General features: G+C 46.7%; 1 protein-coding gene across 1 annotated transcript in view; it reads right to left on the bottom strand.

Moving 5' to 3' along the window:
* SSTR2 (somatostatin receptor 2) overlaps window positions 1-15,391 on the bottom strand; it is a 42,708-nt gene extending 27,317 nt beyond the window's left edge. Inside the window, exon 1 of the mRNA XM_075350679.1 lies at window positions 15,047-15,391. The gene's annotated coding sequence lies outside the window, so the exon portion shown is untranslated. The remainder of the gene's footprint in view (window positions 1-15,046) is intronic.
* Window positions 15,392-16,003: the final 612 nt, after the last annotated feature.

Genomic DNA, 16,003 nt, shown 5'->3' with positions numbered 1-16,003 from the left:
CATGTCAGTATTCACACAGCAGTTTCTGCTATTGTCGCGGGCGGAGGAGGGGACGCTGCGCTCTCCCACTGCTCGGGTCCGGCTGCCGCTGCTGCTGCGGCTGCTGCTGCTCGGTGGTGGCTCGAGCGGTGGGCCGGATCCCGGGGACTCGAGCGGCGTTCCTCGCCCGTGAATGAAAAGGAGATTTGATTGTGGGGATTTATTGTCCGTGACGCCACCCACGGTTGTGGTGATAATGGTGACACCACCGCTGCTCTGGACGGGGATCCCGGGAGCGGTGACAGGGAGCAGCTTGGTTGTTATTTCTCCCCTCCGTGGGTAGGAGGTTGGTTGTCCCGGGGCCCGGTGATGGGGTAGGGATGGATGGCAGGCGGGTTACGGGGCCTGGCGAGGTGCAGGGTCGCAGGGGCAGCGCTGTGCCGCACGGCACGGTGGTACTCACTCAGCCCAATGATGAAGACACAGTTCTCGGTAAAAAACTCGGCTGGATGGACGGGTCCCACAGACGGCTGCGGTGTTGTTTCTCCCGGCGGGTTGATGGTGACTGCCTTTCCCTGCACCTAAGTACGGTTGATGGTTCCGATGGGTTCCCACCGGTAACCCGCTCCCCAGCTTGGATATGGGCCGGAGGAGCCCCTCTTTGCCCGCAGGCGCTGGCCCTGAGAAACTTTTGCCTTGGCGGTGGCGGTGTCTCCCTCGGTTGGTTGGACTGTTGCCTTCTGTCGGGACTTGACTGTTTGGAAACCCAGGAGGTCCCCTTCACTAACGGATTCGGCAAATTCACGGCGACTCCTAGCCTTGCCGGGGTCCGAAAAGCCCCTGCCAGATGGTGCTGGCTTCTCTTTGTGTACCGGTCCGGTACCGCCGGGCCACCGCCCGTCCACGGTCCTTACGGTAACTCGGATAGGCCACTCCTGCAGACGGTCACCACCGTCTGCCAACCTTGCTGATCTGTCCGGGCCGCACACCCGGACCAACTTCAGGCTGCTCTCTTACTACTTCCTTCTGCTCACTTTCACTACTCAACTCTATCTGCCTGGTTTTCCCGCCTCCAGGACTGTGAACTCCTCGGTGGGCGGGACCAACCGCCTGGCCCACCCCCTGGTGTGATCATCAGCCCCTGGAGGAAGGCAACAAGGGTTTTGTGTCTGACCTCGGTGTGCCTGCTGGGAGTGTGGGGTGTTGTGGGTGTTGTGCTCTGTGGCCCCTGGCTTGTCCAGGGTGCCACATTATTACATGTATTCCCCTTGCATAGTCACTGGTGTGCATACCTTATCTCCATATAGAGATGTTTTTTTAGGTTTTTGCACCCAGTTCAGACATAGAATGGTGTTCCAAACGTTATTCCTTATCTGCTTCGTGTACCGGGTGTGGGATCCGAACACCACCGGACCAAAGGCCTACGGACACCGGAAATTTCTGGTTAAGTACTGGACTTTGTGCTTCCTGACCCTACACATGAAAACAGCCTCATCCAACACCAGGACAACTGAACTGTGAGTTTCCTGCTCCCTGCAATCCCTGCCACCACCACAACTCCCACTGGGTCCCGGGACTACAACTCCCCTACCCGTGGAGGGAATCCCACCTTGCTGCCCCACTCCATCAGTCCCTGGCACTGTCCCCAGAGGCAGTGGCGGTGCCACCATCTCATCACCGCAACCCACGGTTGGCGTCACAGAAGTGACCCCTTGGCCCGGATCTGAGTACCCCTTATCCCTGGGCGACACAAATTGGCGTCATGAACAGGATTCTTACCCCATCCGTGACCTGGATGACGTGCGCCTTGTAATCCGTGAACTGTTTGAAAATTTTGACCTGCCGCCATCTTGCCCGCCATTTTTGGCGCCAAAACAACGGCACCATCTTCTTCCCTGAAAACGGCGCGAAGTTGAAGCCCCACCCCCTGGGAACACGGCCGGAAGGAGTGCTCGCAAAAGACCAAGGGGGGGCAGGTAGAGAAGCGGTGGCATGTAACCAGAACTGTAAAGTGCAGGGATGCCAGGACTCTGCAAAATTCCGTTCCTGGACACAAGAGCGGCAAGATGTCATGGCAGGCTGTAACCCCGACGACATCATCCCCGGCCCTGGCAGTCCGCCCGGCCGCAACAAAGATGACGTCGGCTCTGGCAGTCCACCCGGCCGCAACAGAGATGACGTCGGCTCTGGCAGTCCGCCCGGCCGCAACAGAGATGACGTCGGCTCTGGCAGTCCGCCCGGCCGCAACAGAGATGACGTCAGCTTTGGCAGTCCGCCCGGCCGCATCAGAGATGACGTCGGCTCCGGCAGTCCGCACGGCTGCAACGGAGGTGGCCCCCGTCCTGAAAACTCCCCCAGCTGCAGCGCCAGCCGCTCCCAAATACCCCGTCCCGGCTGTGGAACAGCGGGAGTGCACCTGCCGAGAGGAGAAGCAGGCCACTGAGCATTGGGGCTCTCGGCAGTTAGCGAGGTGGGTTGTAGCCGGCGCCGAGGGCATCTGAGTGGGCCTGGCTCCTGAGACAACCGAACTGTGAGTTTCCTGCTCCCTGCAATCCCTGCCACCACCACAACTCCCACTGGGCCCCGGGACTACAACTCCCCTACCCGTGGAGGGGATCCCACCTTGCTTCCCCGCTCCATCAGTCCCGGGCATGGTCCCCAGAGGCAGCGGCGGTGCCACCATCTCATCACCGCAACCCACGGTTGGCGTCCAGAAGTGGCCCCTTGGCCCGGATCTGAGTACCCCTTATCCCTGGGCGACACAATTTCCCTTAAACTCTCTTTATCTCCACACTTTCCCCTGCCTTGCTAACTTCTCTCTATACTGTGCCCCTATTGTACGCTGTCCCCTCTCGTTATTCACAATGTGCCCCTTTTTCACACTATATCCTCATCCTGGTCACCACATTGTCCTCTCCAAACTTTACCCCCTCCTCACATTGTCCTCCTTCACAGTATGATGATCACCACTCTTGCCCATACATTATAATATCCACAACAGCCCCCAATATACACTATGATGTCCATCACAGGACCCCATGCAATATGATGGCCACCACAGTCCCCCATTTTATAGTATGATTGTCCCCACAGCACCCTGTACAGTATTATTGCCCTAAGTCACCTATACAATATAATGGCCCCACAGCCCTTTGTACTCAGGGTAATGTTCCGCACAGCACCCCACACAGTATGATATCTACCACAGCCCCTAAATATACAGTATAATATGCACAACACCCCTAATAAACACTATGGTGTCCAAAACAGCATCCCATGCAGTATGATGTCCACCACAGCCCCCCCATGATATAGTACCCTATACAGTATTATGGACCACCAGTCACCAATACGGTATAATGGCACCACAGCCACTTATTTGCAGTATGTCATACACAGCCCCTTATACAGTATGATCACCAGAGCCCTCAATATAAGGTCCCCAGCAGCACTCAATACAGTATGGTGACCCTCTTTTTATGTCCCAACAGCCCTTCTTGTAATGTCCCAACAACCAGACCCCTCTTTAAATATTCCCATTGCCAGCCTCTCTTGTAATGTCCCCACAGCCAGCCCTTTATGTTCCCATAGACATCTTCTCTTGTAACATCCACATAGCCAGCCCCTTAAGTCACTGTAGTCAGCCCCTGTTGTAATATCTCCATAGCTAGCTCCTTAAGTCCCCATAGGCAGCTTCATATGTCCACATAGCCAGCCCCTCTTCTAATGTCCCCACAGCCCCTCTTATGTCTCCATAGCCACCAACTTATGTTTACATAGTCATCCCCTATGTCCTCATAGCCATCTCATTTTGTCATCATAGCCAGCAACTTTTGTCCCCATAACCAGACCCTCTTGTGATGTCCCCACAGCCCCTTAGGTTCCCATAGCCAGCTCCTCTTGTAATGTCCCCATTGCCCCCTTATGTCCCTATTACCAGTTCCTTATGTCCTCATAGCCAGCCCCTTATCCCTCCAGAGCCAGATCCTCTTGTAATGTCCCCACATCCCCTCTTATGTCCCCATAGCCAGCCTCACTTGTAATATCCCCATAACTAGCTCCTTATGTGACCATAGCTAGCCCCTTATATTCCCATAGCCTCATGTAATGTCCCCACAGCTCGTCTTATTCTTATGTCCCCATAGCCAGCCCCTCTTGCGATGTCCACACAGCCCTTCATATGTTCCCATAACCAGCTTCTATTGTGATGTCCCCACAGCCCGTCTTATGTCCCCATAGACATCCCATTATGACCCATAGCCAGTTCCTTATGTGCCCATAGCCAACCCCTTATTTCCACATAGCCAGATCCTCTTGGAATGTCCCCACATACCCTAGAAATAATAGCCTCCATTTTATTAAATGGAAAATAGAAAATAATAGAATAAACATAAAAAACGCTTTTAATCACCTAATCCAGGCCCCTTGTACACCTCCATCTCCTTTTTCGATTTGGTGCAGCAGTGAGCACTGGATGGCATGATGATGTCACTGCATCGCGACGTACGACATCCTCTGCGTGCAATGGAGTTCCTGGCAGAGCAGGAAGCTTATTACAGCTGATTACAGCTATAATAATAAATAATAATAATAATAATAATAATAATAATAATTACAGCTCCTCTGATCTTGTGCTGGGAGGCCCCGACATCAATTGTCTTATAGAAGTGAATACAATTGAGTGTGTGGAAGGAGTGATGGCTGTGAGGTTGGGCAGAGAGAGAGGTGAGCAGTGTCACTGACTGACACTACTCTCCTGGGTGCCACTGGCCATCACTATGCTGAATGCGTGTGGCCAGAGGAAGGTGATGGGCGACCGCAGGTATTCAGTAATGTCAGGGTTTTTTTCTCTTGTCTTAGCCACGCTCAGTGCTAATATGCAGTGTGTACCTGTCAAGCTCAAAGTCACCATGTTTTGTAACCAACAAGCATTGTATAATTGTTGTTGTGTAACCACCAAGCTAGATGCCTCAGTATTAGGCCGGTTTCACACATCCGGCTTTTTGCCGGTTTGCCGGATCCGGCGCGCTCCCATACAGTGACTACAGTACAGTGACCGGCGCATGTGACCCGGAAGTTACAGCGCTGTCACTGTACTGTATTGTCTGTACGGGAGAGCGCCGGATCCGGCAAACAAGCGAAAAGCCGGATGTGTGAAACCGGCCTTAAGGTGTAACCACCAAGTGCTGTATAGACATTGTGGAACCAAGTTCGGTGGCTTAGTACTGAAGTGTAATCACCAAGCATTGTATAATTATTGTTGTGTGACCACCAAACTCGATGCCTCAGAATTGAAGTGTAACCATCAAGTGTTCGATAACTTGTTGTGTAACCACTATGTTCAGTGTCTCTGTATTAACGTGTATTTACCAAGTATTGTATAATTGTTGTGTGACCACGATGCTTAGCTCCTCAGTATTGAAGTGTAACCACTAAGCATTATATAATCAATGCTGTGTAATTACCAATCTCGGTGCCTTAGTACTGAAATGTAAGCAACAAGCACTGTATAATCATTATTATATAACCACCAAGCTTCTTAATGTCTCATTATTGAAATGTAACACTGCCAAACACTGTATAACCATTCTTGTATTGTCAAGGGGCTTCCATGACAAAATGCGACCTCTCCTATTTTTGTGGCCTGAATGTCGCAGAGCATGGCTGCACACATACCTGCACTGGTTGGAGCTGCTTTGCGTTCCTGTTAGCTATGCAGATTTCCCTTGTGCTGGTGCTGCAAGGGTTAAAATTGTTCTTTTGTCTCACAAGGCTTTCCTTCCTGGCCTATCTCAGATGTTCTGTATTATCCACTCCCCTCTGGTATAAGTACTCACCTCTTAGCTTGGGTAATTGGTATTGATCGCCTGCTATACCTTTGTATCAGTCTGGAGGTGTGAGCCATGAAGAGTAATTGCTTTGGACTCATTCCTGGAGAGATTTGCCTGGAAGATTCTTTTATTCCTGTCTGCCTTATTCCCTTTGTGTCATTGTCATAGAGCGGGACTAGTATCCCTGCTGTCCTTCACACTAGTCAGGGTTGAACTTAGGCTGAGTCAGGGATAAGAACGTGATTGCTGTACATGGAGAAAGAACCCATCTAGTAATGTCAAGGAGCTCAGGGTTGCTTAGGGTGTCAGGGGTTGTCATTCCCATTTATTGCTAGTGGCAGTATTCCCTTTCCCTTCTGTCTTGCTGTACAACGTAACATGTATAACCACCAAGCTTGATCCTCCTTATTGAAGTGTAACCTCCAAGTACTATATAATCATTGTTGCGTAACCTACAAGCTCTGTGCCTCACTATTAAGGTGTAACCACTACGGTAAGCACTGTATAATCATCGTTGTATAACCACTAATCTCTGTGCCTCAATATTACGGTGTAACCACCAAGCATTGTATAATGTTTGTTGTGTAACCACGAAGCACGATGCCTCAGTATTAAGGTGTAGCCACCAAGCATTGTATAATGATTGCTGTGTAACCACTAAACTCTGTGCCTCAGTATTAAGGTGTAACCACTATGCATTGTGTCATGCTCCCCGTGTCCCAGCACCACTCCTTACCCACTGATCCAGTCCACGTGTCCACCGGTCATGGCTGCCGCTCCCACTCATGCTCCCCAGAGTCCTGTTCCTGGTCTCAGGAGTCTGATTCTGACTAATGTTCTGTATAGGGCCGGGCCGCGCCCACTCATCTGATCTTATAGCCCCAGCACTGCTGCAACAGGAAATGACCTGAGGCTGTGCTGAGTATATAAGACTGGCCTCTCCATGTGGGCAGGGCCTGATCATCGCTTGTGTTTCTATGCCTTGTCTTGTGAGCTAAGTGCTCAGGTCTTTGTTCCTGTTTCCTAATACTGCCTTAAAGTACGCTGTGACCTTAGTGACCTGGTCCTGTCTTTGCTTCCTGATACTCGCACCCGTTCCTGCCACGTTAGTGCTCCAGCTACCGTGTACCCTGCCCTCCAGGTGGGGTGCTCGGTGCAGTGGATCCACCTCCTGGGCCTACCAGTCCTCCCCGGCCCTCACATATTGTATAATGATTGCTGTGTAACCACTAAACTCTGTGCCTCAGTATTAAGGTGTAACCCTCAAGTATTGTATAATAATTTTTGTGTAACCATCAGGTTTGTTGCCTCGGTATTGAAGTGTAAACTCTAAGCATTATATAATCATTGTTGTGTAACCACTAAGCTCTGTGCCTCAGTATAAGGCTGGGGCCACACGGGGACTACTGCGATCCCCTTGCATGACACTCGGCTCATGCTGGCAGTACAGCAGAGCCGAGTCTCATGCTTGTGTCCTTGCAACTGAGGTCCGTTCGTGCGAGCAGACCTCAGCTGCGGGGGGCGGGTCGGCACTCAGGAGGGGAGGGAGGGATTTCTCTTCCTCTCTCCTGCGTAGCCGGCTATTGCCATTCTCACACTGCACTAGCGGTACACCGGTGTACCGCGAGTGCAGTGCGATTTTTCTCTCGCCCCATTCACTTGAATGGGTGCGAGAGAAAGAGTCTCGGATTACAATCGCAGCATGCTGCGATTGTTTTCTCGGTCCGATTAGGGCTGAGAAAATAATCGCTCATGTGTGCTGTCACACAGGCTAGAATTGGTCCGAGGGGAATGCGATGTTTTATCGCACTCCACTCGCACCGATTTTCTCGCCGTGTGGCTTAGGCCTAAAGGTGTAACCCTCAAGAATTGTATAATTGTTGTGTAACCAAGATTGTTGCCTCAGTATTGAAGTATAACCAAGTATTGTATAATCATTGTTGTGTAACCACCAAGATCGTTGCCTCAGGATTAAAGTGCAACCACCAAGTATTGTATAATCATTATAAAGACAGGAGATACGAGTATATATGCAATAAGAATGAATTTTATTGATATGAATAAGACATACGCAAGATAGCATGGACAATAAAAACAACTACCAATAAATCAAGGGGGGCACAGGGCAGGACACATACTGACTGAGTCCTATTGTATTATACTCTTCTGTCCTGTGTTATGCCTCTATATTCCTTATTGGATTGGCCTTATCCTCCCTATGGCTACCAGTGACAGACACATATGGACTGAGTCCTAGTGTATTATACTTTTCTGTCTTGTGTTGTGCCTATATATACTTTTTTATTAGATTGGCCTTACCTTTTCCACGACTATTAGAGACGGACACATACTGACTGAGTACCATTGTATTATACCTTTCTGCCATGTGTTGTGCTTATACACCCTTTTGGCCTTACCTCTCCCACGGCTACCAGTGACAGACATATATGGACTGAGTCCCATTATATTATTATATCTTTTTGTCCTGTGTTAGCCTATATATTGACAACCAATGATAATTTTCAAACACTCAATACCCTGTGCCCCCCTTGATTTATTGGTAGTTGTTTTTATTGTCCATGCTATCTTGCGTATGTCTTATTCATATCAATAAAATTCATTCTTATTGCATATATACTCGTTGTATATCCTGTCTTTGTAAATTGTGCGAGTAGTGCATGCACCCTGCCGGGGTACATACATACCGACAGCGTGCACACCATATGGCTCATTTATTGGGAAGTGTTCTCATTGTATAATCATTGTTGAGTAACCACCAAGCATTGTATAATCATTGTTGCTGTATAACCACTAAGATCGTTGCCTCAGGATTGAAGTGCAACCACCAAGTATTGTATAATCATTGTTGTGTAACCAACAAGGTCGTTGCCTCAGGATTGAAGTGCAACCACCAAGCATTGTATAATCATTGTTGCTGTATAACCACTAAGATCGTTGCCTCAGGATTGAAGTGCAACCACCAAGTATTGTATAATCATTGTTGTGTAACCAACAAGGTCGTTGCCTCAGGATTGAAGTGCAACCACCAAGTATTGTATAATCATTGTTGTGTTAACAACACGACTCCTTGCCAACATCTAGTGTGTAACCAACACGTTTGTGCCTTTATTGAGAAACTGTAGCCATTATGATGAACTACTGAAGTGCCGTATAATCCAGTTTGTTAAACCGTTTGGTAGTATATAGTAAAGCCTTCCTCCTTCTTTAGTTGCTACACACAATTGGCATTGGTTTCGTGATTGAGCTCAGTAGACTACCCGGCAAGCTATAAATTGCTGCCACTACACAAGGAGGTATCATTATTGTTTTCTCTCTATTATAGTAGCGTATCTTCACTAATATCTCTCTGCCTTGTCCTTACGTAACTCCATATAACACGCTGCTTTAATTCCTTCAGTCCCCGAGCTCCGTGTAACCTGCATTACGGTAATAATAACGTTGTACAGCGTAAGCAGGGGAGCAATGCATTAGTCTCACAATTCTCACGCTCGTCTGTAAATTACCTGGATACCAATATTAGTCCATTTTGCCACGTTATAATGACCCAGTCCTGATTCGTCACTCTCGCTACGGAGGTCTGGCAGACGCAGAAAGCAATCCGTTATTTCCAGCCATCTGAAAAGACTATTGATTTTGTCTCACTCTCCCGCTCTAATAGGAAACATTTCAAACACTGCAATAAATCCCGATTGTGGTATGGATGGATCTCCGGCCACTACAATGCACTGTACTGCCACTTTTCCTACATATTTATCAAATAAAGCATTTTAAAGTGGAAACCCATACTCTATGGGTGGATAGTTTGCGCCATTATTTATGTCCAACCATTAATATGGAAGCATACACTGCCCACTTTATACTGCATGGAGCCCCATGTGAAATTTTGGCATCTCTCCTCGGTGTCAGCCCTACACTTAGGCGGGCTTTGCACGTTGCGACATCGCAAGCCGATGCTGCGATGTCACACGCGATAGTCCCCGCCCCCGTCACAGGTACGATATCGTGTGATAGCTGGCGTAGCGAAAATTATCGCTACGCCAGCTTCACACGCACTCACCCGCCCTGCGACCGTCGCTCTGGCCGTCGCCCCGTCTCCTTCCTAAGGGGGCGGATCGTGCGGCGTCACTGCGACGTCACACAGCAGGCGATCAATAGCGGCGGAGGGGCGGAGATGAGCAGGATGTAAACATCCTGCCCACCTCCTTCCTTCCGCATATCCTACGGAAGCCGCGGTGACGCCGGTAGGAGATGTTCCTCGCTCCTGCGGCTTCACACACAGCGATGTGTGCTGCCGCAGGAGCGAGGAACCACATCGGACCGTCGCGTCAGCGTAATTATGGATTACGCTGACGCTGCACCGATGATACGATTACGACGATTTTGCGCTCGTTAATCGTATCATCTAGGCTTTACACACTACGATGTCGCATGCGATGCCGGATGTGCGTCACTTTCAATTTGACCCCACCGACATCGCACCTGCGATGTCGTAGTGTGCAAAGCAGCCCTTAACCTGTGCATTGCTTTCTATTGCCACTTCCCTTCCTATGAGATATGTTCAGACACTGTATAAAGAAAACCTATCGTACCATCCCTAATGATCTGTACCAAGTTCCCAAATAGAAGTTGGCCAAATAATGCTCTATAGTAACACCATCACCATACACTGCAAAAATATACTGTACAGTAGCAGCACCACATAGCGTGTACCTAAATACCGCCACATAGTGCTCAAATAATACCACCACACACTCACCAAATAATAGACAAATATAGAAACCAATGTAACAACAGTGATATTATATTAAATATTATAATAAAGCCTCCATACAATTAGTAATCTTATGACCATAAATCATGATACTAACTAAATATCGCCACATAGTGCTCAAATAATACCACCAAACACTGACCAAATAATAGCCATATATTGAATATAATGTAACAGTAATATTACATTAAATATTATAATAAAGCCTCCATACAATTATTATCAAGATTGCTGGTCACAAGCTTACTAACTAAATACCGCCACATAGTGCTCAAATAATACCACCACATACTGACCAAATAGTAGCCAAATATCGAAACTGATGTAACCATGATATTGTATTAAAAATTATAATAAAGCCTCCATACAATTAGTATCAAGATTTATGGTCACAAGATTACTAACTAAATACCGCCACATAGTGCTCAAATAGTACCACCACACACTGACCAAATAGTAGCCAAATATAGAAACTGATGTAACCATGATATTGTATTAAATATTATAATAAAGCCTCCATACAATTAGTATCAAGATTTATGGTCACGAGATTACTAACTAAATACCGCCACATAGTGCTCAAATAATACCACCAGTGAGCAAATAATAGCCAACTATAGAAACTAATGTAATAGTGATATTAAATTAAATATTATCATAAAGCGTCCATACAATTAATATCAAGATTGATAGTCACAAGTTAACTAACTAAATACCACCACATAGTGCTGAAATAATATAACCACACACTGACCAAATAGTAGCCAAATATAGAAACTGGTGTAACCATGATATTATATGAAATATTATAATAACGCCTCCATACAATTAATATCACTATTGCTGGGCACAAGCTTACTAAATAAATACTGCCATATTGTGCCAAAACAGAAAGTGACCAAATAGCCTATATATAAACTAGTCTAATACCAATGATATAAAATGTCTAAATAATAACACTATGCAATTAAAATTATTGTTCATAACCTTGATAATTAAATACCGCCACAAAGTGCTCAAATAATAGCTCCATCTAAAGTAAGCTAATAACACCGATATCAAATGTTTAACTAATACCATTACTTTATTACTTTAATATTAAAGTTTGTTGGCTAAAATCTTGCTAAGTAAACATCACCATATTGTGCTCACATAATACCACCGTACACTGACAAAATTAGAGCAGCATATATAAAAGTAATCTAATAACAGTGATATAAAATATGTAGATAATACCACTATAAAGTTATTATTAAGATTGGTGTTCATAAGCTTGTAATGTAAATAGCGCCATGTAGTGCTCAAATTATACTACCATACAGTAATCAAACAATCGCCTCATATGTAAAGTAATCTGATAGCAGTAATGTGAAATGTCTAAATAATGTCACTATACAATTATAGGTAAGATTGGTAGTGGTCACAAACTTGCTATGTAAATACTGCCATATAGAGGTCAAATAACACCGCCATACAGTGATCAAATAACACATCTATATAAGGAAATTTAATAACCTTAATATAAAATCTCTAAATAATGGCCCCAAACAATTCATATTAAGATAGATGTTGGTCACAAACTTGGTAAATAAATTTTGCCATATTGTGCTCATTTAATACCGTCATACAGTGACCAAATAACAGGTCAACATATAAAGTAATCTGATAAGTTTTGCATAAAGTGACTAATATTGGTGGGGGTCACAAACGTCTGACGTCTTCTTCACTAGAGATGGATTAAGTTCATAGCCTAGAGTGACACTATGGAAGAAAAGGAAAACGCATGGTCGGAAACTTGACCAAGTTAAGTTGAACTTTCTCTTCGAAGGACAAGGACTCAAACTTGGTTTTATTGGGACATATCATGGGAAGATCCAGCTCCGGGAACGAGGAAAAAGGAGACATTTGTAAGAATTACCATGAATATGTCTACTAGAAGACTGAAGACCCAAGTAGTGGATGGGACATTCTGGAGAAGTCATGGCCATCAAGGCTTGGAACGAACCAGGCGAGTATGTGATAATACAGTAAAAACCAGTAAAGTATCATGGCTATGGACGTAGGGCGATTGTTTACCAGACCCTTTCATCTCTTGGGTCATGGCTATGGACGTAGGGCGATTGTTTACCGGACCCTTTCATCTCTTGGGTCATGGCTATGGACGTAGGGCGATTGTTGACCGGACCCTTTCATCTCTTGGGTCATGGCTATGGACGTAGGGCGATTGTTTACCGGACCCTTTCATCTCTTGGGTCATGGCTATGGACGTAGGGCGATTGTTTACCAGACCCTTTCATCTCTTGGGTCATGGCTATGGACGTAGGGCGATTGTTTACCGGACCCTTTCATCTCTTGGGTCATGGCTATGGACGTAGGGCGATTGTTGACCGGACCCTTTCATCTCTTGGGTCCATGTCATATGAGAAAGTGCAGTAATTCTCTGCCTGCTTCTCTCTGCTTAGTGCTTAGGTCTGGATCATGTCAGTAGATGAAGAGCAGGACACCAGCCTGACCAGACTCATCAGATCATGTTTCCCAGTATATTATAATGGGACAGATCACAGGACACAGCTCCTCCTCTGTTCCTACTTAGTAGTCTTAAGTGATATGTAGATCTGATGAGGGTCTAGTCACTAAGCCTTCACACTTTACCCATTATGGCATTCTCTTAGTCCTTGGTGTTAGTCCACTGGTTTACTGACCCTTTACTTTCTTACGCCATCAATATATGTTGGTGGAATGTTGATTTGGTTGTCAGCTTTTCTCCACCCTGATGTGTCTGGGCTCCTTAGCTCTGATGAAAACCTATTTTGTTTCGCCATGTTACATCCTCAGGGGGTTCAGGTATGAGAAGCTGATTACTAGGATCTTCACACTAGTTGTCAATGTTGATTTGTTCTCCCCACCACCCGGCAAAGCAGTGAATCCCTACGGTTAAAAAAAACCTGTTTCTTGACTCCTAAATTCTACATAATTAACACTTTATGAGCCCAGGAAGGAAAGGAAGTGTCCACTAATTATAGTGTCCAGCAGATTCTTGTATTTGACTTTCCTATCACCAAAATTTGGGCGTAACTAAAGAAAATTCACAATTACACAGCGTGTTACAAGGCAAGGGATCTGTAGTGCCGCTCTCCTGCTACTTATTTAACCCTTTCTAATCTTCAGCTCGTGTTAATTATTTTTGGAGTACTAAAAATAACTGCTTGACGCTTTCTCCAGACTTGTGATGCTATCCAAGCCAGATAATGAGGCTGGTAGACAACAGGTTAATAGGAATTCCCCAATCTGAAAACACTTGTTGGAATCAGATTGTAAACTCTAAGTAACAAAGTAGCCAAAATGCAAATCTTGAATTATACAATTCCAACCTTCGGGGATCCAATGCCCCCCAGTGTATGGGATTTGTTAAGTGTTGTGCCTCAATGACACCCTAAAGTGGATTGCCGAAATGGACATTCTGTGCCCTGAGGTGGCCAACTACTGATCGATTCCGGGACAAGTGGCCACACATCTCCTTGTCCTTAAAGTCACTGATAAGACTTTAGTTTAAGCAAAAAGATTAGGGAAAAACTTATAGACCCATAAAGCTAAGAGGGTAGTGACTGACTGGGTGCCATGGATGAAGGGAGATGCCAACTAGTCACCCTGCCATAGCCAGGCTATTCATACACGGGGCTAGGGCACCAGACTACATCTTTGCCCTGGGTGTAGCTGCATCTCCCCTCACCCCAGTGCTGTATCCCCCCCAGATCTATATGCCCCCCTAACCCAGTGCTGTATGTTCCCCGACGCCAGTGCTGTATACACCCCAGAGCTGGATGTCGACCCCACCTCAGTGCTATATACCCCCCAGAGCTATATGTCCCCCACCCCAATATATCCCCCCACCCCAGTGCTGTATACCCCCCAGAGGTGTATGCCCCCACCCCAGTGCTGTATACCCCCAGAGCTGTATATCCCCCCACCCCAGCGCTGTATACCCCCCAGAGCTGTATATCCCCCCAGAGCTGTATATCCCCCAGTGCTGTATACCCCCCAGAGCTGTATATCCCCCCACCCCAGTGCTGTACACCTCCCCAGAGCTGTATGTCCCCCCCACCCCAGTGCGGTATTGCACCTAGAAATCTGGAGAAATGTCATACAAGAAATATATATATACCTCAATGTCACAAATATGGGTTATTTGCTCAAAATAATCCATATATTTAATGTTTGCATATATCTTAGTGCTTAATAAGTATGATTGCCGCATGGTGTATATAGGGTCAATACAGAAGAGCACAGACGGAAACACAGACAGAAAAGAGCCCCTGTACAAAAACAGTTTTGGGTCCTTTTCCCCATCAAAATGCACCATTCCATTTGCTTTGGAGGCAGAAATGCCCCCCCAACATCTTAGGTCACCAATGATATGTCCCCCCCTAGACAAGAGGTCACTTACCTCTACAGGGTCATCTAAGGGTTCAAGAAACCGAAGGGAATCCGCGTTCTTTTCCGGCACTGCACCTGACAAAGTCCATTATCCTGAAGTTTTCCACCTGCGGTAAATCCTCACGGAAGGTTTTGGGATCTTGCATGAGATCGTCCGATGCATTAATGGGATCTGATAGAGGATCTCTTGCCTGTGACTGTAGAGTGGCTTCCCTCCAGCTGGATCACAGCTCTCCCAGGTCGTGTGCGCTCAGTCTGAAGCTCCCTCTACATCTGAGGTTGTATCCAGGAGTAAAGAGAGGAGGACTCGCAGAATTCCTCCTGTTCACACACAGATGGTGCTCAAGCCATACAATAGCACTCAAGTGTATGGCAAGCTAAGAAGATGGAGACAGCGTCTGTCTCTCCGAGCACACAGAACCCCCTCCACTTCTGCGTCACCGCTGACAGCAGTCAATCACCACATATTAGTAGGAGAAATTTCTGCCATCATCTCATTCCTCTACATAGGGCTTGCAGAAATCTATGTACATGCTGTAGGAAAGACCCCACTCACATGTAAGGAAATGGTTCTGCGGCAAAGGACCCCACTCACATGTAAGGAAATGGTTCTGCGACAGAGGACCCCACTCACATGTAAGGAAATGGTTCTGCGACAAAGGACCCCATTCACATGTAAGGAAATGGTTCTGCGACAAAGGACCCCATTCACATGTAAGGAAATGGTTCTGCGACAGAGGACCCCACTCACATGTAAGGAAATGGTTCTGCGACAGAGGACCCCACTCACATGTAAGGAAATGTTTCTGTGGCAAAGGACCCCATTCACATGTAAGGAAATGGTTCTGCGACAAAGGACCCCACTCACATGTAAGGAAATGGTTCTGCGACAGAGGACCCCACTCACATGTAAGGAAATGGTTCTGCGACAGAGGACCCCACTCACATGTAAGGAAATGGTTCTGCG

Source organism: Anomaloglossus baeobatrachus, chromosome 5, assembly GCF_048569485.1.
Source record: "Anomaloglossus baeobatrachus isolate aAnoBae1 chromosome 5, aAnoBae1.hap1, whole genome shotgun sequence".
NCBI lineage: Eukaryota > Metazoa > Chordata > Amphibia > Anura > Aromobatidae > Anomaloglossus > Anomaloglossus baeobatrachus.
The sequence above is the reverse complement of the archived record's forward strand: the minus strand, read 5'-3'. Positions and strand labels throughout refer to the sequence as shown.